The sequence below is a fragment of the Hipposideros armiger genome, unplaced genomic scaffold, assembly GCF_001890085.2.
Source record: "Hipposideros armiger isolate ML-2016 unplaced genomic scaffold, ASM189008v1 scaffold_533, whole genome shotgun sequence".
Taxonomy (NCBI): domain Eukaryota; kingdom Metazoa; phylum Chordata; class Mammalia; order Chiroptera; family Hipposideridae; genus Hipposideros; species Hipposideros armiger.
In genome coordinates this window covers 1106152-1130688 of record NW_017731883.1, presented here as the reverse complement: position 1 = coordinate 1130688, position 24537 = coordinate 1106152, and the positions used below count along the sequence as shown (strand labels likewise).

General features: G+C 40.4%; 1 protein-coding gene and 1 long non-coding RNA gene across 2 annotated transcripts in view; one reads left to right on the top strand and one right to left on the bottom strand.

Moving 5' to 3' along the window:
- Positions 1 to 7282, bottom strand: part of LOC109396685 (uncharacterized) — a 33431-nt gene extending 26149 nt beyond the window's left edge. Inside the window, exons 1-2 of the long non-coding RNA XR_002126890.1 lie at positions 7198 to 7282; positions 6196 to 6356 (exon numbers count right to left, since the gene is read on the bottom strand). This is a non-coding gene — a long non-coding RNA (uncharacterized LOC109396685). The remainder of the gene's footprint in view (positions 1 to 6195; positions 6357 to 7197) is intronic.
- An 11-nt stretch (positions 7283 to 7293) lies between these two features.
- Positions 7294 to 24537, top strand: part of PTPN4 (protein tyrosine phosphatase non-receptor type 4) — a 195059-nt gene continuing 177815 nt past the window's right edge. Inside the window, exon 1 of the mRNA XM_019668705.1 lies at positions 7294 to 7967. The gene's annotated coding sequence lies outside the window, so the exon portion shown is untranslated. The remainder of the gene's footprint in view (positions 7968 to 24537) is intronic.

Genomic DNA, 24537 nt, shown 5'->3' with positions numbered 1-24537 from the left:
CACAGTACTCATCTACAAATAAAGGAACATTCATACACTACGAAGGGATAGAATCCATCTTTTTTTTTTTTTTATTAAAGCAAACACATATCCGATAATACTCCACCTAATGGGAGATTCCTTAGGCCACGCCTCCCATGTGGGCAAAGAAGCCACTAGATGTCACTCAAGATCCCTCAGGCTTCCTTTGCGAAGGCTCTGGCCAACCTTCCAATTCTATGTCATCCTTTTCCTCTCCAAACCTGTCCCTGCAGTCCATGACCTTCAATGAAGCCAGGCAAAGCCCAAGGCACAAAATATGTTAGTCATTTGATCTTCTTTTATTGCTTTCCGTAGCACCCTAGGCCCACCCCATTCGTTCGTTTGAGAATAACTGAGGGCTGATTATATATTAGATATTGGGTTAGGCTGTAATGAAGTGTTGGTGAGTGGAACAGCCATGGTTCCTGCGCTCATGGAGTTTATGGTTTAAGATGTAAAAGCACTTTTTATATTAACCTGTATTGTTTATTTACGTATTAATTTTCCCTCAGACCAGAGGCTCTCAAAGATTTTTTGGCCATCACACCCAGAGTAAGAAAGATATTTTACACTGCAACCCACATACACACAAACAAACATATAACTAAAGTTAAAGTTTCACAGTACCATCTTTATCTTCACTTTGTGTGATGTACTCTTATATTTTCTAGTCTTTTTTTCAAAATGCTAGTCATGATCCACCAAATTGATATAACCCACTAATAAGTCACAACCTAAGAATGAAAAATACTTGCCTTGAGGGCAAGGGACACTTCTTATCTCTATTCCCAGTGCCTACCACATAGTAAGTGAGCAATACATGCTTTTTTTGTTTTCTTTTTTTTATTTTTATTGAGGAACAGTTTGTTTTTCCAGGACCCATCAGCTCCAAGTTGAGTAGTTGTTTCATTCCAGTTGTGGAGGGTGCAACTAACTCAGTGGCCCATGTGGGGATCGAACCGGCAACCTTGGTGTTATGAGTTCTGCACTCTAACCAACTGAGCTAACCAGCTGCCCCTATACATGTTTTTTTTTAAATGAATGAAAATTGTAAGGACTAATTTGCATTAATATTTAAATTAAGAAGACTTAGGTACAGGCTAAGTGGCTTACAGTATAATATGGATAATCAGCATCCTAAGAATGTACGTATACATAGAGAGTATATTCACATATATCTACAGATAATTTTTTTTTCTGATACTATATAGATCCTACACTAAGCACACCATATATGCTGTTGATATAATTTAACATTTCAGTCACAGTCATGTGCTCATATTTTAAGTTCATAATTAAAAACATATTCATCTTGGAAAAAGAAAATGATTAGGAGGAATTAACTCTTTCAGAGAGTAAAATTTGTTAGAAATTCTGGTAGCTAAAAAGTTTGGTGGCACATAAAATGTTCACATCCTCATCCATGGGGTGATTATGTGAATATGGTATCTGGCCTGGCAAAAGGGACTTTGCAGATGTGATTAAATTAAGGATCTTGAGATAGGAAGATTATCGTGGATTCTGTGGGTGGGCCCAATGTAATCACAAGGGTCCTTATAAGAGAGAGGTAAGAGGACCATGGGAGACAGAGTTATAAGACAGAGAGATTTGAAGATGCTAGGCAGCTGGTTTTGAAGATGGAGGGAGGGGCCGTGAGCCAAGTAATGCAGGTGGCCTCTAGAAGCTGGAAAAGACAAGGAAAGATTCTCCCTAGAACCTCCAGAAGAACAAAGCCTGTCAATCCATTTTATGTCCAGAACTGCAATACAATAAATTTGTGTTGTTTTAAGTCATTAAAGTTGAAGTAATTTGTTACAGCAGCAATAGGAAACAAATAGAGAGATGAAATAGATAGCTCTATGGAATAAACTAAAAAATTCCCAAATCAAAATTTAGAATTTAGTATCTGATGAAAGCAATTTAGCAAAGAATTGTGTGTGTGTGTGTGTGTGTGTGTGTGTGTGTGTGTGTGTATGTGACGAATTATTCAATATTGGACAAATGCATAGTCATTAATAAAAATAATAAAGCTGGATCCCTATCTTCTTACACCAGCATTATTTCCAGATGGGTCATAGATTAAGTTTTTTTGGTTTTTTTTTAAAGATTTTTATTGGAGGAATTGGGGGATGGGAACACGGCTGGGAATTGGGGGAAGGGGAACAGACAAGTTGCTGTCCTTTTGTTCTTCAGTCTAGTTGTGGAGGACGTTGCTTCACTGGCCCAAGATGGCACCATCATTGCACTCTTCCCTGGCGAGGCACATCAGTTGCCAGCTTCTGGATGGCCACTCACGGTGGCTGTTGGCTACACATGGTAGCCCATGGCAACCCACTGCAGCAGAGGCTGCAGCCTATGCTGTCATCGGCACTCACGGCAGCCCAGCTCCAGGTTAAGCTGTTGTTCAGCATCTTAGCTGTAGAGGGCAGTGTCACTGGCCCTCATATGTGGGATCTGAACTGGAGCCCTCTGGCATCCCAAGCCAGCTCTTAACCAATGCTCCACTAGGTTGGCCCAGATTAAGTAATTAAAAAAAAAAAATCTAAAAGTACTAGAAGAAGGGCCGGCCGAGTGGTGCGTTGGTTACGAGTTGACTTGGGACACCAGCTCTGAGCAGCAGAGCCCTGGTTCGGATCCCTCATGAGAGCCAGTGACGCTGCGCCCTCTACAGCTAAGATGGTGAACAACAGCTCGACCTGGAGCTGGGATGCCATGAGTCACTGGTGATGGCATAGGGTGCAGTGGGGCTGGTTGGCAGCAGGCGTGAGCTTTCGTGAGCTGCCATCCAATGGCCAGCCAGTGACTGCCTCTTCCACCCAGGAAGAGCGCAATGATAATACCAACATGGGCCAGTGAAGGGACGTCTTCCACAACTATACTGAAGAACAAAAGGACAGCAACTGGTCTGTTCCCCTTCCCCGATTCCCCAATGCTGTTCCCCTCCCCCAATTCCCCAATAATAAAATCTTTGAAAAAAATTAAATATAATAAAAGTACTAGAAGAAAATACATTTTTTTCTGATTGTGGAAAACACAAATCCCAGAGATGATAAGGGAGAGGTAGATAATAGTAACTCACACATAGTTGTTGGGTGCAATTAGTAGTCAGTTTGGCAACATTTATCAAAATTTAATGTGCCCATACATTTCAATCTAGCAATTCCATTTCCAGAAATTTATCTTAAAGAAATTCTTAGTTATGTGTACAAAGCTTTATGATGAAAATGTTCTTTCCAGCATTGTATGTAATAGCAAAGAACTGGAAACTGGCTAAATGTGCATTTATTAGAGAAGTTTAAATACATTATGGCACAGCCTTTAGAAAGTATGATATATATATATATATATATATATACATATATATATATATATCTGTTTTGTTAAGGACATTTCCAGGTGAAACATAGTATATGTGGTATAATCCCTTGTATGTAGGGGGAAAAAAGATATATATTAGCTTACATATACAGAGAAAATTCTGGAAGTATACACAAGGAGTTGTAAATAGTGCTTACTTTTGAGGAGTGAAAGTGGGAGTAAGAGGAAGGCTTTGATTTTTAAAATTTTCTGTATAGTTCTTGATTCCAGGAATTGCTAACTTGGGTCTTATGCTGCTATGGGAAGGAAGGAAGGAAGGAAGGAAGGAAGGAAGGAAGGAAGGAAGGAAGGAAGGAAGGAAGGAAGGAAGGAAAAGATTTGCTGGCAAGTGAAGAGGGAGAGGGCCATGTTGACAGAGTGACCAAATCTGGGCCAACTGCTTCAGAGCTATATGCTACCTAATTAAAAAACAAAAATATTAAAAAATATATGTATCTGTCTATCTATCTATCTATCTATAGATATATACATATATATTTAAGTATTTTTAAAGCAGCTCTGTGATTAAAGGAAGCCCAAGCCACAGAATTCTGCCATGTGGAAAAATATATGACTTGTTTAAAGGTATAAACTCTTTAAATTTGTTTGTTTTGTTTTTCTTTGCTTTAAGTTATGTCTGAAGACTCTAGACAGGCAAAAAGATAAGTTTTTCCCTTAATTGGGCAGCTAAGGCAGACAGATATCCAATTAAGGTCACATGTCAGAGACTAGGTGTTTGAAAGCCTGTGTACCTTTATAGGTCCTACCTCACCTGTTTAGGCAACAAAATCAAGTCACCTTAAGTCATGTGTTTTTTTAATGTTAAAATTCATACCACTCTCCTTAGCTCTACGTAGCAAGCTGAGTCCAGCTTTCCCTTGGGTCTCTCCTCCCTAGATCGCCCCAGTAACCCAAGTGTTACTCATTTCTTCCAAAGGGGTCCTTCCAAGTTGCTGATAGGGTTGTGGGGTGGCTGGTTAGTCAGCCACAGTGCCTGGTCAAAGCTCCTTCTCTCCTGCCTAGTTGCTGCCAGAGGTCACTGTCAAGGCCCAGGCAGCCTGGCTTGGCTACACAGGCTAGAACAAATGCCTATTTCCTTTTGGCTGTAGCTACCCAAGGTTAGGAGAGGTCCTAACATCAACCACACGGTGCAAAAAGGCAAGTCCTTCCCTGCCACCACAGTCCAAGTGTGGACACATCCTTGCTCTTATTCTCTTGAAGCACAGCCAAAGGCAGGCTGCAGACAAGGGGGAAAAAATCAGTCAATAGCAGTGTCTACCCATGTCTAGTAGTGTTTGAGGCCACTTTTCAATGAATAACAAAAAAAAGTTTTGCTAACTCTCAAATGTTAAATTAAATTACTTAAATTATGTTTCTTAATCAAGTGTACACATAAGATTAGGCATAAAATTTTATTCTCATAGCTCTTCTACATCTAGAAAACTGAAACAATTTTGCAAATTAAAATAACAGAATTAAAAATTCAATTAATATTATTATGTAATGTGGTGAATGATGCTGTTTTGCTGAAATTAAATTGTCCTTTGCAATGAGAATATGGAACTCACTGCTATTATACAGGCTTTTTAAGGCATGCTTATAAGCGACTTAATTATCCCAACATTCTTCTCTGTTTGAATTTCTGTGCAACTTTTGTACAGTGTACCATGAGGACACTTGACCTTCACTTAGACAGAATGCTATCGTCTCCATGATAAGTACTATTCTATTCTTTTCTCATTAGCCCAAGAAAATTATAGTTTTTGGTGCCAAATGTAAAATGAAGTGGCAGTGTTTAATTACAAGGTAGTTATCAAAATGATCCAGAATAGGCATATATTAATTTTTTAATTATAATTTAAATAAGAGCAAAATTTACATACTTTTGTAAAGAATTTGCAATATGTATGATTCCATTTATATGAACTATCCTGAATAGAGTAGGCAAATCCATAGAGACAGAAAGTAAATTTGTGGTTGTCAGATGCTAGGGGGAAAAGGAGAATAGAGAGTGACCACTAATGGGTACAGATCTCTTTTTATGGGCGGATGAACATGTTCTGGAATTAGATAGTGGGGATGGCTGCATAGCTTTGCAAATATACTAAAAAGCATTGAGTTGTACACTTAAAATGGGTGAATTTATGATACGTGAATTATATCTCAAGTTTTAAAAAGTGACTTCACAGTTTTCCTAAAGTATAGTGGATGGATATGAGGCTTATATTTGTTTATCTAAAGGGCTCATCTGTGGAGTTTCCCAAAACAAAGGGCATCCCCCTCTAGCCCCTCCAATGTTGAGACACCAGATATATTTATTTACAAATACAACTCAGGTTTGTATTTGTATAAAAGGTCACTGTGATTTATGGATAGGGGTGGGAGGAATGGGCTGGAGGGGAAAGGTCTGGAGATAAGAAGGTTCATTGGGGAACCAGCGACAAGGCTCTACAAGGCATCAACAAGGACAAATATAGACCAGATCAGTATCACCCAGAGACACAGCAACCTATCAGATTTGAAGCTGAGGAAGAGCTTGCTCCATCCTAAGTAACTTCCTGAAATCCCACCAATTAGAGATTTAAACATTTCATTCTTTCAACAAACTTTTTTGACAACAGGCAGTGTAATCAGGCATTATAGAGGATACAAAGATGACTAAGACAAGATCCTGGCCCTCAAGGACCTTACCATGTAGTAATGGCAACAAGACTCCACAGGGATAGTATTGTATAATAAAATGTACATTGCGAAAAGAAAAAGGGAGGTATACACCTAGAACTATCAATGTCAAAGGAGGAAGAAGTTATTTCTTACTTCTAGTGGAAGTTCCATGTGATCTGTGGTTGATAGATGAAGATGAAGTGAAGAGCATTTCAGTGGGAGGAACAGCATGAACAAAGGCATAGAAAACGGAGAGGCAGAGGCAGGAAAGCATATTTAAGGAAGGATGAATGAGCACTGGCTGGAACGAAGCTCTGGAAAGGAAATTAAGTAGAAGAGGTAAGCAGGAAAAATATGGACTGTCAAGTTGTTATCTTTTTAATGGAAAAACTGAATGGGGGTGCGAGGGAGAAGAGGGTCAATAGAAATTGTTGTCTTTCACAGATTGTATAAATTTGCAAGATTTCATCTTGCAACCACTAATTAGTAATAAATAGGCATTTTGTCTGCTTGGAGGAACAATGATTGCTGAAAGAATGCTTGTGTGAAGGCCAGCTCTGGTGAGGTGCTGAAGCTAAGAGCAAGGAAAAGCAAGAAAGCGCCAGGCGACAGGAAAGTGCACTGACACACACCAAAAAATGAAGGCAAAAGGAAGTGTGATGGTTCCCAAATCCCACCTCCCATCATTTCAGCTGAGATTACCCAGCCTGTAAGCATTTGTTTTATCACCGATAAGTTTGTATCATCAATAATATATTAGCATGCACCGGGTAAAAACCCTGCCGTGGTAACACCAAATTCATATGCTTTATTAGAATGAATTAATTCAATTTTTAAAAGCACACGGTTCCTGGCACACAGAAGGCATCCGAATAGTATAAATGAACGTTTGTCCTTTGTTTTAGAATCTATATTTAGGAGAGGAAATGATTCAAAACTGCATGTTAAAATCTATATGCTTTTTTAGCACTGAAGTTGAGACGACCTGGGTCAATAGGTCTGGTTTTTCCTTTTAAAACTTAGGTTTCGTTCCCCTCGGTCGGGTCCCTTAGGTCAGTAGGTCCAGCAGGGGTCGATGTTCAAGTAACCAATCGCAGCGGCGCCATGGGGCGGAGCCACAGCGCCCCGCCTCCTCCTCCCAGCTCCCCGACCTACCCAGGTCCGGCCTCCCTCGCACCTGCGTGTCCCCCGGCGCTCTGGCTGGTGCAACCTCTCCAGTCTGCGCTAGTGGGCAAGGGGTTTGGCCTCACCTCTCGCGAGATCGCCTCCAGTTGCTGCCGCCGCTGCTCCGGGCCGCTGACTGGCGGCGTCTGCGCAGCCGTCATGTTCGGTTGCTATGCTGTGGCCTGGGAGACGGGGTGTGCTTGAGGCAGGAGGAGGAGACGGAGGAGGAGAAGGAAGAGGAGGAGGGGAAGGGGGCGGGGGCTCGAGCGCCTCTTGCACTCTCACACACAAACGCTGCCCGGGATTACCCGCCCGCTCACGCCGCGCTGCGCGCTTTTCCGCTCCTCGCGGCCCCCCCACATTGTTCTCTCAGGACTCCTGGGTTCCTAGGGGCTAAATTCGGGGCCTGAGCCGGGGAGGAGAGAGACTTGGCTTTGGCTGAAGGGTCGGAGTTTGGGGGCCAGGCCCCCAGTCCCGGGGCTCCCCTCCCCCACGGCACTTTTGGGGTGTGTGGATTATCTCATTCCCGCAGGGAGGTGGGAGCGCGGGCGAGTCACCCGCCTCCTTCGCGTCGCCCCGCGGCAGCTCCGCAGTATGAGGTGGTGCTGGCGTCTCCCGGCCGTGGCGCGGCCGCTGCGGCGGCGGCTGCTGGGGGGTCGCTGAGGGAGTCCCCGGGAGTGGCGCGGCGGCCGCGCTTCTCCCCGGCGCGCCCGGGCCTGGAGGCTTTTCTTCAGCCGAGAGGACGCGGCAGTGATACGAAGGTAAGAGGCTCTCGGGTCCCCGCTGGCTTCCTCGCCCTGCACGTTGTACGCGAGGATGTTACCTGGGGCGTGTGTGGTGGGAGGCGAGCCAGGTAGGGCAAGCCGGAGGTACAAGGCTGATCTAAAAGGAAGGACAAAAATGACGTTCGCCCCGCAATCCCCTTCTTCCCAGGATCCCTGCTCTCGGAGCTCCTGGGGGTTATAGTTGGAATCTCTGTTATGGGTGAGCGAAAGGAGAAGGGATGGAATAGGTGCGGAGATGGAATGTTCCACGGTACCTAAACTCTAGGTAAGGTTTTAGAATCTTCTGAGTTTTCCATTGCTGGTAGGATTCCTTTTTTGTTTTCTTTTTAAATTGGCTTATTTGAGCGCTTCCTGCATGCTGCATGGGCAGACTATTCCTACCATTGAAGTTTTGAGCCTCTTAACGATCCTACCGGTATTTAAGTATTCTACTTGTATTTAAGAATCTGTAGTTGGACCAAAAAAAGTTGAGATGTAGCTAAATAGACGTACTAATGCATTTCCCAGGGTTTCCTTAAAATGGAACAGTTTACAATTGCACAGATAATATGTTTACATGTTTCCGAGAAACTTAGAGTGAGAGACTTTCTGTCTGGGGTTGCATTACATGGTGACTATATACCAGGACGACTTGGTAGGATTTTCAGGCGCTTGCTCTAGGAGAACTTGTATATATGCAATATACCAACTGCTTTTCGAATCAAGAAATTGGAGTAATGCTAGGTTTATGTGACCAGATCTTGGGCCCAGTTAAAACAATACAGTTGAAAACATGTTTATGGGGGAGAAAACCCTAGAAAGCCAGTGTATTTGACTTGTAAAAGACGATATGAGTAGAAAGGAAGACTGTAGAGCAGTAAAAGCCAGGGCGTTTTTTTATCCTGATATTTGAACCTTAACCTGCCAGAAAAAATTATTTTTCATTTTTTATGGGGAGGAGGGAGGTGACCTTAAAATAAATAACTATTCAGAGCACAGAGTGTGCTTAATGGAATAGGGCTAGCTATATCAGCTAAATCTTGATATATTTTGATGAATATAAATTCAACCTTTTTAAAAAAGACCTTTTTTGTAAGCAGAAGTTTGTGTGATATACAGAACTTTGTTAACTCATAATAAAAGAGTGCAATCATTTTGTGGCCCCCCCACCATTCTTTGTCAGAATAAATTTATGCTCCAATTAACACAAAAGCTATTTTTATGTGTATTTTTTTAATGGCACACATGTCTTTGTTAATATTTTGCATTGAAACATATACATGGTCCCATAATATGATCTTGAGTGGTTTATAAGAAGAGAAACATGGCCTTTTTTGTACATGGGAATATTAATTATTTAACTCATTTGATTTAAACATTTGGCAAGAGATTTTGAAACCATGTTTTAACCAGGAGCCATCACTATTTTGTAGTTTTTAATGAATATTAAAGTTTATTAAGTTAGAAAATCACAGGTTCCTCAAAAGCAGAAAAGGATGAGGATGTGACTTTATTGCCTGCGTTCTAACCTGCTTGGCTTCTGGGTTGTGTGTATTGAATTGTTTCAAACTTGTGGTTTTTTCCTTATATTCTAATTGAGTCTCTTTTAAAATGTACCTAGTAACTTTGTTACTTTAAATTTGTGACACCCAATTTCTAATTTAGGCTAAGCATAAAACCAGCTTTGATTGAACACACTTGCTAAAAATACTTTCTGGGTCAGATGTACTCAGAATGCAGCCTCAGGAAAATACATTTGAACTATTCTTCTGTGACCAATGTACACTTCATTATTATTGAAGGACTTTAAAATACTGGAGTCTCACAAATTAGATTTCCTAAGTTCAGGCATAGAAGCCTAACTTTTTTTTTAATGTATCAAATACTGTATGTGGGATAGTAATAAAAACCTAAAAAAAATTTTTAACGTATGTGACCCCCCCCATAGATTATTAAACTCTGTGATTTGTATGTTCAAAATATTTTAGTTTTGTCTATTAAACATAATTAATTTGAGTTGTAAAGGACAGTACAGTGTGCAGTGTTATCTATTTAGTATTTATGACTTATGCTAAACTCTATAAGGGGGATCAGTTGTCATGTTTTTGAGTAAATTATCTTTAAGAGACTACCAGGTAACTTCAAGGAGACACTGTTATTGAGAGGACTTTTGGTTTTCCCCTCTGAGAGTTAATGTGATCAGTTTTAAACAGTAAGAAAGCTTTACAGAATATGTAGAAATCTTGTTTGGTGTATGTTTCAAGACGAATGTTTAAAAGTTCTTCTTTAAATTTTTGTTAGTTATTAGAAATGTAAAATTGGTAACCTCACTAGAAATGGCAAATTTATGTGACTTTGAGTGGCTCAATATGAATTGTTCCTAAATAAAATTTAGTAATGGCAGGAATTCACTAGTTACAAACTGAGTTGAATTTTGGTATTTTCCTGGGTACGAATATGCATGCTATGAAGTTTTTTGTTTGTTTGTTTTGTTTTTAAGATTTTATTGGGGAATTGGGGGGAGGGGAACAGCGTTGGGGAATCGGGGAAAGGGAACAGACAAGTTGCTGTCCGTTTGTTCTTCAGTCTAGCTGTGGAGGACAACGCTTCACTGGCCTGTGTAGGTATTATCATTGCTCTCTTCCCTGGTGAAGCAGATTGGTCGCCAGCCACTGGATGGTCACTCACGGCGGTTCTTGGCAGCACATGCTGGCTGCTAGCCACTCAAGCTGGCTGTCAGCCGCTCATGCCGGCTTCCCAGCCACTCATGGTAGCTTTACGTAGCCCACTGCAGCTTCACTGCAGCCTATGCTGTCGCCGGCGACTCATAGCAGCCCAGCTCCAGATCGAGCTATTGTTCACCATCTTAGCTGTAGAGGGCGCAGCGTCACTGGCCCTCATGTGGGACCCGAACTGGCGGCCCTGCTGCTCAGATCCGGAGTCCCAAGCCAACTCTTAACCAATGTGCCACTCGGCCAGCCCGCTCTAAAGTTTTTTATAGATTTGTTAAATTTGTCAGTTCACTAGATTAAGCCAGGAAGCCTTGAAGATTGGTTTAACATTCTGAAATCCTTTCTGTTGTTTCCCAGGAAAGTGCTGTAGGGGGAAGTTGTTATTTCTTCATTTAGTATTCAATTAGTAGTACAGATGATGAGAAGTAATATAATATAGAAGTACTGTGGAATCTCCTCTATTACTGTGAAAGCACAGTATGTAGAAACAGTATAATACTGGGTTGTCGGAAAAGTCATGACGTATTTTTTCTGTGTTTTTCGTTGCAAAAATGTGTCATGACTTTTCCCACAACCCAATGTATTTCTTTTCCTTTGCATGATCAGTCAGATAATAATATTTAAAACAGGATGGAAAACAGAGGGGACATTTTATTCCATTCTCTTCCATTTTGTTAGTGGCAGCGTTCCCCTACAATCATTCTTCATTTCATTATTCCTCAGTAGAAACACTAGAAGAGAGGTGCAAGTATTTGAAGAAATTGGCAGGAACAGAATGAAAATTAGGTACTGTGGATTATAATGAGGGGAAGATATTAATTTGGGTGAATTATTATGTGTGTATCTTTTTATAAGGAGGTTATATAGAGGAATAGAAAGAAAAAAGGATCCAGAAGGGAAGTGTTTATTGCCTGTTATGTGCCTGACAGTGTAAAGGGGCTTTTCGTGTTATTTCACATTATCATCAAGTATACTTTGTGAGGTAGGTATTTTTAGCCCCCTGCTTTCCCTCTGCCTCCCTAAATGGGGGTATAGAGAAATTAACTTGTCTAGGATCACACTGCTAGTAAGTAGAATTCAGACTAGGTCTGTCTGACTCTGAAGCTTATTCTTTAGATCATGCTGTCCAGTTAAACTTTCTACAGTGATGGAAGAAATACAGTAAGTCTTCACTTAAAGTCATTGATAGGTTCTGCAGCTTTAAAGAAAATGACGTACAGCAAAACCAATTTTACCATAGGCGAATTGATATTAACAGGAATTTAGTTCCTACAGCACCTCATCAACAAAATGACATTGAACCAAACGATGTTATTTGAGGACCTGCTGTACTCTTTCTGCACTATCAGATATGGTAGCCATTAACCATGTGTGGCATGGAGCACTAGAAAATGTGACTGTCGTGCCCAAGGAACTGAAATTTAAAATTGTATTTAATTTTAACCAGTTTAAATAACCAGATATTGTTAGTAGCTACAATATTGGGCAGCACAGCTTTATTTTGCTGCCTAGAAAATCTGAGTTTTAATATTGACTCTCCCACTAGCTTATATATAACAGTAGGCAAGTTTAGTTCTTGAGTCTCAATTTAATTCATTGTGAAAATAAGGAGGTTGTTACTAAACGATTACCGTATCTCCAGCATCCCTTCTTGCTGTGAAGTTCTATGATTCTTATTAAAATGTGTAGTAGCATTTAATATTCACAAGCATTTATATTTGAAAGCCCCCCCCAATATAATCACCCCTTATATAAAGATTTTTGTTTGTTTAGTCAGTTTCTCTTTTTGATAAAAGCATATATAAAGCACACATAAAGGATAATGATTATTCCCCCCAGTTGTTTGGCAAAAACGTGTGACCAAAGGCAGTACCTTGGAACCAAGTTTGAATGTTTAAAGACCATATTTTAAGATTGCCACCTTCCCATTTAAGAATGTATTACAAGGGCCGGCTGAGTGGCTCAGTTGGTTAAGAGCTCGCTCAGGAGTTTAAGCTCTGAGCAACAGCGGTTCGATGCCCGGCCCAAGCTGAGCTGCCACTAAGCTGCCAATAGGTAGCAGGATGGCTCAGCTTAAAAAAAAAAGAAGAAAAAAAAGAATGTATTACAGTTCCCTGTTGCTTATCAAATTAATTCCAAACTTACCTGCTTAGCCTTGAAGGCTTTCCACCAACTTCATCTCGCCCTGTTTCTCATTCTTACTTAAAAAGAAAACATTCTTGTTCTTTTCTCTGCCCTTGTTTCCTCAGTTTATACATTCCTAACTGTCTCCAGTCCATGTGCCTTCTCTTTAAGTTAAAATTAACTTTTTTTCTGGAAGAATGCTGCTTAATCCAGTTGTAATGACCAAGTTTTGAATCCTAGTAATAAGTACCCTGGAGTTCATATGTGATTGTTTAGATATAGTTAGTTGAGTACATCTTTCTTAAATTTTATGTTACCTACTTTGTGTCTTTAATGGAAATGTTAAAAAATTAAAATACGGATTGTCTCTTTTGTATTACATCATGAGTTTAGTCCATTGTTCAGTAATTCTGCTTTAAAAAGTTGCTAATTTTTTTAAAAAATGATAGATACTCTTAACAACATTCACCCTTAATCATCGCTCTAGTAGATATTTTTGTTTCCTTCCAGGCAATTGTCCACGTTTTTTAAAAATAAAGTTGTATGGTAGAGATGCAATTTGAGTTTACTATTGTATATTGGAAGCATTCTATAGTAGAGGCTGTCAGTGTAAAGTAGGGAAAAGCTGACACTTTGGAATCAGTTAGATCTGGGTTGGAATCTGGTCTCAAAAACCTTGGGCAAATTATATAACCTCTGAGCTTTCTTCCTTGTCTATGAAATTAGGATAATACTTGTCCTGCAGGATTAGGGTAATATATATAAAGCATCTAGCACTATTCTTTAAATAGAAGAGATGATCAATAAATGGTAGCGGATCATTTTTCCATTCCCATAGTCATGAGTATAATTTAAATAATTATTTAGACATTCAGATGATTTAGACATTCAGGTGATTGTTTAGTCAGTTATGTATTGTTAAAAATTTTGGTGGTTTCTAAAGTTTCCAATGTTATAATCTGCAGTGAATATGTTTGTGCTTATAGCTTGCTTGTTTTTTTTTTTTTTTAAAGATTTTTATTGGGTAATTGGGGGGATGGGAACAGTACTGGGGAATTAGGGGAAGGGGAACAGACAAGTTGCTGTCGTTTTGTTCTTCAATCTAGTTGTGGAGGACACTGCTTCACTGGCCCAAGTTGTCACCATCATTGCGCTCTTCCCTGGCGAGGCAGATCAGTCGCCGGCTTCTGGACGGCTGCTCACTGCGGCTGCTGGCCGCTCACGCTGGCTGCTGGCTACATACGGTAGCCCATGGCAACCCACTGCCACAGGGACTGCAGCCTACGCCGTCGCCAGCGACTCACGGCAGCCCAGCTCCAGGTTGAGCTGTTGTCCAGCATCTTAGCTGTAGAGGGCAGTGTCACTGGCCCTCATATGTGGGATCCGAACCGGGGCCCTCTGGCATCCCAAGCGAGTTCTTAACCATCGCGCCACTCGGCCGGCCCTATAGCTAGCTAGCTAGCTAGCTAGCTAGCTTGCTTGCTTGTTTGTTTGTTTGTTTCCTCGGTCTAAAACCCTAGGACTGGGATAATGGTCCAGTGGTACGAATATTTCAATGCTAAATCACTCTCTTAAAAAACAATGGGTGTTCTTGTTTTGGAAAAATGCTAATTTGGTTGTAAAATTAGACCTCGTTTTAATTAGTGTATTTTGAAAATGGTTTATTGTGGAATTATGTAATGAACATACATATATGTATATGTTAATTAAACAAACATTTAAATGTTTATTATAGGGATCGGTGGTACAGGTAAATAAGATAGGATTTTTGCCTTTGAGCCCAAATTCTAGGGTGGTAACACATGTCAGTAAACAATTACAATTCAAAGTGACAAGTGTAATAAGATCTGGGGGAAATGAGAAGTGGCATTTGAGCCGTGTCTTGGAGCATGAGTTGGAATTGATCTGGGTAGAGAGAACAGCATGTATAAAAAGTCAGAAGTATGAAAGCGTGCAAAATGTGTTTGAGGAAATGCAAGTTGTCTAGGTCTGTTGCTGTCTATGGGTTGGGTGTTGATGTCTGCTTTTGTGTGTGAATCTGTTTGCCTGTACGTATGTGTTGAATGTGGCAGGAGATGAAACGTTGTGAGGCTCCTTGTTTGGGCTATGAGCGGGATCATATTAAGACCTTTAGAATAGAGCTTTCCAACTGGTGTGCCATGAATGGTTTACCAGTGTGCTGGAGAGCAAGATACCCCTCAGCCTATGGGACTGGGCATATTGGAGTCCCTAGGATGGTTTCTTTTGATGCTGAATCGTCTCCTTGGCTTCTCCCAGTGTGCTAAAAATCTAAAAATGTATTATTTTCTTTGGTGCCAAGTTGGGAAAAGCACTGTTTTAGAGGCTCTAAGTATTGGCAAGTTTATGGCACCTACTCATCCCTGGCATTCCCACTATGTAATCAAAAATGAAACCAATACCCAGTCCTAAAATAAGCATAAAAGAGGTCAAGTCAAAGCCCCTCTCTTCCTTCTTCCCCCACTGTAATTACTACTTCAGAGTGTGTGTGTGTGTGTGTGTGTGTGTGTGTGTGTGTGTGTGTGTGTGTGAAATATCTTTTTGGTGCTTCTGCATTGCTAGTACCCGACACGCATATTTAGTCTGCCTCTTGGGAAATCAGCATTTACTTTAGGGAGCAATTATAAGTATTTAAATAAGGGGATGATAAGATTAGATGTAAGAGTTTGGAAAGGTAACTCCTTTTTAGATCATGATGCAAAGATATAAATATTATACAAAGATGAGGTTAAAAATAGAGCAGAGAGACTTACAGTGGTCCAGGTGAGAGATGATCAGACCCAGAAATGGAGAAATGAAGAAAAGGATGTGGGACTAGAACTGAAAACTGATTAGGTAGCTTCACTAGAACTGAGAGTCCATTGGACATTCGGGAAAGGAAGAGTCGATGATGCTGCCGATTTTTTTCTTTGGGTAACTGGGAAGAGAAGGCCAAATAATTTTGATCAAGTACCTGTAGTAACCCAGGCATTTTGCTAGGCATCAGGGTTTTCATGAGTTCTCATTTAATTTTTAAAATTAATTTATTTTGAAATAATTTCAAACCTACAGAAAAGTTGCAAGAACAGTACAAAGAAGTCGCAAAGCCCCTTCACCGGTTTCTTTTTTCTTGAACTATTATTGCAACTTAAATTTTTTTTTAGTAAGACTTGACTTTTTTAAAGCATTTTTAGGTTCACATCAAAGTTGAAGAGAAGGTACAGAGATTTCCCATAAACCCTGTCCCCACACATGAACTTCAACCAATTTTTAGCATTGTACTCCATGCTGGCAGTGCAAAAAAAATGTATACACATTTCATGAGTAAGAGATGTTATCCATGTTGTATTACTTTTCAAAGTTGAATTGAATTACGGTAGCAATGTGTAGTATGACATTCACTCAAAAGATGGCGTTAATCAAATGAAAGTTGGCACCACCATGTGACAGGCAGGACAAAGAAAATGGTGGCACCCTCAGTGTATACTTTGTGTATATACAAGATGAGCCTTCAACTTCTTGTGCTTGGCTCACTCGTGGCCTCAGTGAGGCCTTCTTTTCTAAGCTCATTAGACTTTTTCTGAACCATTTGAGAGCAAGTTGCAGACATGATGTCCATCACTCCTACATAATCTAGTGTGTATTTACCAAAATGTGGACAGTCTCTTATATAACCACCAAATCAGGAATCAACATTGATACAACGCTACCTTCAGGTCCCCAGATGCCATTCAGATTTTCCAACTGTCCCAACAGCGTCTCTGTTTCCTTTTTGGTCCAGGATTCAATTCAGGATCATACAGTTTGGGACAGTTCTTCAATATTTCTCTGTCTTTTATGACCTTTCTTTTTTTATTCTGTAAGATATCCCTTAACTTCCGTTCATCTGGCAGTTGCTCATGTACAGACTGAATGCATTGTTGGCAGGAATATCATGGAAATGATGTAATATTCTTAGTGTTTTACGAGGAGGCATACAGTCTCACCACTTGTGATATTTAACCTTGAACACCTTGTTAAGTTCATATCTACTGTAAAGTCATCATTTTTCGTTTTGTAATTGGTAACTCTTTTGGGGGAAGATCTCCAAGACTGCCAATATTCTGTTCCGTTCCTCATCACACCTCTGTCACCAGCCTTTGGATCCACTGATGACGCCTGCCTGAATCAACTACTACTATGAAGGTCACCATTTGTATTTATTAGCTGATTTTCCATGCATTTATTTATTTATTTAGTTAGTTATTTAGTTATATCAATAAGTACTCATGGATTTCTGTTCCTACTCAGAGGGTTTTATTAGTTATTATCATTTTTTATTTTATTTTGATACTCAGATTGTCCTAAGTTTGGCTAGTGGGAACCACTTCAAGATGGCTCCTGTGTCTTTCTGACATGTCTTCATCCTCTGAGTATTTCCTACTTACTAGCACAAGAAGATGTTACAGACTTATTTGTACTTTTTCTGTCCCAGCTCTGGAATCATGCATTTTTCCAAGGAATCCTGGTTTTTTGTTTTTTTAGTGGAGGTGGTATTTAGAAACAAATATTTGGATGCTTAATGTACTCATTTCTGTTGGTGTATCATCACTTTTAGGGCAGACAGAGCTAGGAAGTATATGTATGTATGTACATACATGAATCTCTTCCTATATCTGTGTGTGTGTGTGTATCTTTTTTATTTTAGGTTTTACTTTTTTTTTTTTTAAGCTGAACCATCCTGCAACTTGTTGGCAGCTCAGCGGCTGCTCAGCTCGGGCTGGGAATCGAACTGCTGTTGCTCAGAGCTCAAGCACTTGAGTGAGCTCTTAACCAACTGAGCCACTCGGCCGGCCCTATCTTTTTTTATTTTAAAGTTCACATTAATACATCCAATTACAATCCAACAACTCAGGGTTCTTTTTGGTCTTCTCCCTTTCTGTATTTATAAATCCCTTCTCCAGCAGAGAGAAATTGGCTCCCATTATCCTCAGTATATTTACTTATTGGCTCAACTCCCTTTTATGTGCCAATTTCCTAACCCCAGGTTAGTTGTCTCTTGCCTGCTACTTCTGAGACCCATCGCACAGGGTCCTTGGGCCAGGCTGTCAAAGCCATCCATGCTTGGAAGGGAATGGAACTTCTCACTTAATCTTTTCATTTCCCTCATTTAATCCAAACAGAATTTGTTAGAAACATGTTATTTCCAGTTTTAAATGAGAACAAAGCTGAAATTCAGAAAGGTGTGTGACTTTGGGCATGTTACCATGTATATGGCAGAGCAAATATTTTGAATTCAGACTTGCATGCTGCTGAAACATCTTTTTTTCCCCCTCCTATATTGCATAGCCTCTACCAGAAAATAGTTTGGAATTCAAAATGGCAGGTCTTAGGGTTATAGGTAGTAGTTGAAGCAGTGGGTGGGATTCTTACTGCTTATGAAGTTGTGTGTCAAGTTAGAAGAGGGTGAGTGACAGTCCCTAACCATCATTATTTAAATTTTAAGAGCTCTCAGAAGTGAAGAAGCCAGTGAAGAAGACTGAATGGTGGTGAGAGAGAGAGGGGAGTCCAGTTGTAGGAGAAGGTGATGAAGGAGTTTCAGGAACATGTGACATGCTGCTGAGAGAGATAACAAAAGTGCTTTGAATTTGGCTATTGGAAATTTATAAATGACCTAAGCTAGTGTGTTCAGGCAGATTACCTGTATCAGAATCAAATGAGATACTGATTAAAACAAGCAATTCCCCAGGTTTCATCTCAGACCTTATAGATTCTTAAAAGGGTGGGTGAGGAATGGGGAGGTGGTTGCATAGGAAATCTGCGTAAATGCTGCTACAGTTATTCTGAGGTATACTAAAGTTTGAGGTTCATTGTCTTAGCAGAAGAGTTACAATAGAGAGGTGTGATAAATGGAGGAAACTAGACATACAATGAATACAGACTAAACAACTGTTAAGAAATTTGGTCATAAGGGAAGAAGGAAGATCTCTTGGGTCATAGAGGAATAGGAGGACAGAATCAAGAAAAACATCTTTTTTTTTTTAAAGGTTACATACACCTTAACATTTTTGGGGATTAAGAGAAAGAAACTATAGTAGTGGTTATTTGAAAGGTGGATAAGTGAAACTGTGTAGCAATACCTACTATCAAAGAAATGCCTTGAAATGAACTTTGGAAGGTGTTTGGGCTAGCTCCTTGATCCATTTCAAATGCTTGCCATCTTATGGTGAGTTTTTGGAGTAATCCAAGGGTCATTGTTAATCTTATTTTATTAATTGTTAAATTTGTATCTTGCCTTTTTATTAAACAATGTTAATTAAGAGCTTTTCTCATTTTTATAAAAACTTAAATTTTAAGTGTATTTTTATATATACATAGTTCTCAGCAATACAATGAAAAAATATATCCAGAATTGGAGGTGACTTCAGATGGAAAGCATTTGGACAGTCCAGAGTCAATTTAATGTATTCTTTGAGCACCAGCTAGGCGCCAGGCACTGTGCTTGGCAGTGGGGTTACAGAATGAATAAGACATGACCTTTATCCTCAAGGAGATTATGCTTCTTTCTTTGGAGGAACTTACAATCTATTATACAGATAGAAATGTATACAGATAAGCCATAGTTAATATGTGTTAGTATACAGCTAAAATATGTACAGGTAAGTCATACATAATAAGCGTAGGGGAATATATTATCAGAACACTCAGGCTTCTTAAGTATTTTAAAAATTTGTTTAAATTTTCTTTTTTAATTGGTAATATGGCTACTTAGTTCAAGTTTCAAAATAACATACAAAGGTATATATTGAGAACTCTCAATAATACTCTATCTATCCCTCCCCTTCCCTTCTCTATAGGTAACCACTTCTATTTTTTTTTTGTATATTTTGCCAGTATTTATGCAAATAGAAACAAAATACAAATATAGATTACTATTTCCCCCTCTTCCTTTTATGTATAAGTATACAAGTATAATCATTTAGAATATTCCTTGGAGATCTTTGACTTAGTATACAGAGAGCTCTCCCCTTTTTTCTTTCTTTTTTAAATATAGTGACATGTTCTATTGTGTAAACTATTAGCCTAACTAATTCTAATTATTTAAACTTTCACTCCAGTTTTTTAGGCTCTTTTACTTGCCTGACTCATTTACTTGCACTTCTTCTGTATGAATTAGTGCTCCATGAGGCATTTTGCATTAATGACCTGCTTGACCTTCTTCACCTAAAGTCCTCTAATGCCTACTTGGATAAACCTTTCAGACTTTGTGGCCAAGTAAAATACTTCCTTATTTCAGTAGCTTAGATGGAAAGTGGAAGAAGAGAAAGGGATGAAACTAATATTTGTTGAACTGTACTAGATGTTTTAAAGTTTGACATCTCATTTAATTCTCCCAGCAACTCTGTGGAGTGGGTAGCATTGTTCCCTTTTTTTTTTTAAAGACTTTATTGGGGAATTGGGAGAGGGAACAGTGTTGGGGAATCTGGGAAGGGGAACAGCCAAGTTGCTGCCCTTTTTGTTCTGCAGTCTAGTTGGGGAGCATGCCCCTTCACTAGCCTGTGTTGGTATTAGGATCATTGTGCTCTTCCAGGCTGAGGCAGTCGGTCACCAGCCATTGGATGGCCACTCACTGTGGCTCACGGCAGCTTCGCTGGCTGCCGGCTGCTCACGCTGGCTACTGGCCACTCATGGTAGCTCACGGCAGCACTGCAGCAGAGGCTGCAGCCTATGCCTTCGCTGGCCACTCAACGGCAGCCCAACTCCAGGTCGAGCTGTTGTTCACATTCTTAGCTGTAAAGGGCGCAGTATCATTGGCCCATGTGAGAACCGAATCGGCGGCCCTGCTGCTCAGAGCTTGCACTCCCAAGCCAACTCTTAACCAACTAAGCCACTAGGCCGGCCCCTGTTGTTCCCTTTATATAGCTGAAGAAGTTGAGGCTTAAAAAGCAGAGTTGTCCAGACTTTCAGTTAGGAAATGGCAGATTTAGTTTTTGAAAGTAGGTTAATTGGAGTCCATAATCTGTATCTTTTCTGCTGCTGTCCTATTTTCTGTCTCCTATTTTTGAATTCCTGAACTCCAGCCTTATAGCTGGAGCTTTCTGTAGTCTGCCATAAGCCTTTTATCAGGAACCATAAAATTAGATGTGTTTCCTTATTGTGTTTTCCCTGATTACTGAGACGCCTGCTTATCTACCTCTACAATGAGGCCCTGCTTGCCTAGATCACTGCCCATTGCCTGCTACTGTCAGCGGTGCAACCATTTTCTACCTGCCTGTGTAGATTCCCTCTCATCATCTCTACTGAGTCTCCTTTCTCCCCTAATTTTCCCTGTTGCAGCTCTGTCACCACTTGAGCTTCTGTTTGGCAATATGAAGCTTAGGCAAAACTTCTGGAATTTGGGGGAATGATTTTATTTATTTATTTATTTTTAAAGATTTTTATTGGGGAATTGGGGGATGGGAACAGCGCTGGGGAATTGGGGGAAGAGGAACAGACAAGTTGCTGTCCTTTTGTTCACGCCGGCTTCTGGACGGCTGCTCAAGCTGGCTGCTGGCTACATACGGTAGCCCATGGCAACCCACTGCAGCAGGGGCTGCAGCCTACACCGTCGCAGGCGACTCACTGCAGCCCAGCTCCAGGTTGAGCTGTTGTTCAGCATCTTAGCTGTAGAGGACAGTGTCACTGACCCTCATATGTGGGATCCGAACTGGGGCCCTCTGGCGTACCAAGTCAGCTCTTAACCAATGTGCCCCTCAGCCAGCCCTGGAGGGATGATTTTAAACAAAGCCCATCACGCCTGGACTTTTACAATTGTCTCCTAAAGTACATTCTGCCATTGTTCTTACCCTTTTAAATCTTCCTCTACATTGTAGCCAGAGTGATCTGACTTGCACATCTGATCACGTTACACCCCTGCTCAGAATTTTTTATTGCCTCTCCATCTATGTGTAAGATAAAAATCTAAACTCATGTTCAGCCCCTGTCTACCTCTCCAAGCCTCACTCCTGGTATTCCCTGGTACACACAGTGCCTTGCACATAATATGTGCTTGTTAATATTGACTATACTTTGCGTGAATATTGACTATACTTTGCGTGAATAAAGTGAACAAATTTTCCAACAAGATTAAAAAGATTTGAGAAATACCTGTTTTTAAAGTAATGTTGATGTTCTTTTTGTCCATTTCTTTTTTGGATAGTTCTTATCTCATGTAAGTAAAATGTTTTTACAGATTCCAAGGATTTCCCAATTGTTTTATTTACACTGGAATTTAAAAAAAAAATCTCTGTACTTGATGTATTTTTATTTCAAACTTATTGTACCTTTTCCAGCCCAATACATACTGTGATCAGCTGCAGTGGCTTTACTGCAGAAGCTGCTAAGGAAATGGGGAATCTTCACTGGGAAGGGTTTTGTGATTTGGAAAAGTTCGCCCAGGTGATTCTGATATTGTGACCCATTTTGCATCTGGCTATTTTATGGTTTCTGATCTGTGTTAGCTGAATTGTCAGCAGTACCTTTCATGCAATTCTGAGATCCCCAAGGCCCTGAAAAACAAAAGTTTCTGTAGCTAATAAACTTGACTTAAACCTATGGGAGGCTATTTAACCTTTTATTTATTCCACTTACAGTACACATTCTTAAAGTTCTGTAAAGAAATTTTAAGTTAGCAGTTTGGTTAACACAGGGTGTTACCTTAGACCCAATCAAGGATGTAAGTTAATATAAGGTATTTATGCCATATCACCTCTTCATATTCCATATATTCCGAAATTCACAAGTTTCTGGAAGTTTTTTTTTTTTTCTTAAAGATTTTATTGGGGAATTGGGGAAGGGGAACAGCGAAGTTGTCCTTCAATCTTAGTTGTAGAGGGCGCAGCTAGCTCAGCTCCAAATCCAGTCGCCATCCGGCCGCCCGTCGGCAGCTTGCAGCTGCTCAGCTCAAGGTGCCGTTTTCAATCTTAGTTTCTCCAACAGGCAGCCTTGTTGTTAGGAGCGTGTGCTCTCACCAGCTGAGCCATCCTATCACCTGTTGGCAGCTCAGCAGCAGCTCAGCTCAGGCACAGCTCACTGGCCCATGTGGGAATCAAACCTGTTGCTCAGAGCTCGTGCTCTTAACTAACTGAACCACTCGCCCAGCCCTGAAAGTGTTTTGAAACCAGAGGTTTCAGATACAGGCTTGTTGACCTGAACCAATTTTCACTACCACCAGTTTCCCTAGTGATGGTTGATTAATGGTATAATACTTTGTTTTATTTTTAATTTCTTTTTTTTTTACCATGACGCCTTCCGAGGCTCGGGTCCCTCTCTCGGGGTGAACCCATTCCATTTAATTTCTTTTTAGTGATAATGTTGAAATTTTTTCATGTTTATTTACTAATTTCATTTCTTGTTGCATACATTCTTCAAATTTTTTGTTCATTTGTCTGTTAGGGTCTTAATGATTTTTTTTAACCAACTTATAATATTGTAGATATTAACTGGTTTTCTGCTAGCACAATGGTATCCTTGTGACATATTCTAAGCTTTTTGTATCTAGCGTATCAGTAGGAAATGCTGTAAGTTGAAGACCTCTAGTATAAGGGAAATGAACATGTCCCTCGGCTCAAAGCCTCTTAATGGCTTCCTGTCTCACTTAGAGTCAAGGCTGCAGTTTCTACTATGACCAGCGAGGCCCTGCATGATTTGAGGCTCTTGCTGTCTCTCTGACCTAATCTCGGACCACTCTCCTTGTTCACTTTTCTCAAGGCACACTGGCCTCTTTGCTGTTTCTGGAACAGGCTAGATATGTTCCCACTTAAGGTCTTTGTGCTTTATTCTTCTCTCTCCCCGAACATGTTTCTTCCAAGTGTTCCAGGCAGAGTGTCCGCATGGCTCACTTTCTCACCTTCTTTCAAGTCTGCTCATAAATGAATTTCTCAGTCATGCCTTTCCTGAATACCCTTATTTAAAATTACATTCTTATTTCCACATTCCCTGCTTACCACCTTATAACATACTCTGTGTGTGTGTGTGTGTGTGTGTGTATTCTTTCTGTATTAGAATGGAAGATCCATAAGGGCAGGGGTTTTTATCTTGTTTTGTCTGTAGATATATTCACATTGCTTCTCTCTGTCTGGCACATTATGAGACATTCAGTAGATAATGCTGAACAAGGGAAAGGGTAGGGAGAAGTAAAGAGGAACATTTGTCTCATTGTCTAACACAGACCCTTGATTTGAGGCTTAATTTTTTTTTTTTTACAAATTTTATTGATGAAATAAAAATATAATAATAATAATAATTGAATATAATTTGTTGCATTGGAATACTAATAGGAAGATGGAATTTTTTTTTAAAGATTTTATTGGGGAGTTGGGGGAGGGGAACAGCACTGGGGAGTCGGGGGAAGGGGAACAGACAAGTTGCTGTCGTTTTGTTCCTCAGCCTAGCTGTGGAGGATGTTACCTCACTGGCCCAAGCTGGCACCATCATTGCTATCTTCCCGGACGAGGCAGATCAGTCACTGGCCTCTGGACGGCCACTCACCGCAGCTGCTGGCCACTCACGATGGCTGCCGGCTACACACGGTAGCTTATGGCAACCCACTGCAGCAGGGGCTGCAGCCTTCACCGTCGCCGGTGACCCACGGCAGCCCAGCCCCAGGTCGAGCTGCCGTTCACCATCTTAGCTGCAGAGGGCAGTGTCACTGGCCCTCATATGTGGGATCCGAACCGGGGCTCTCTGGCATCCCA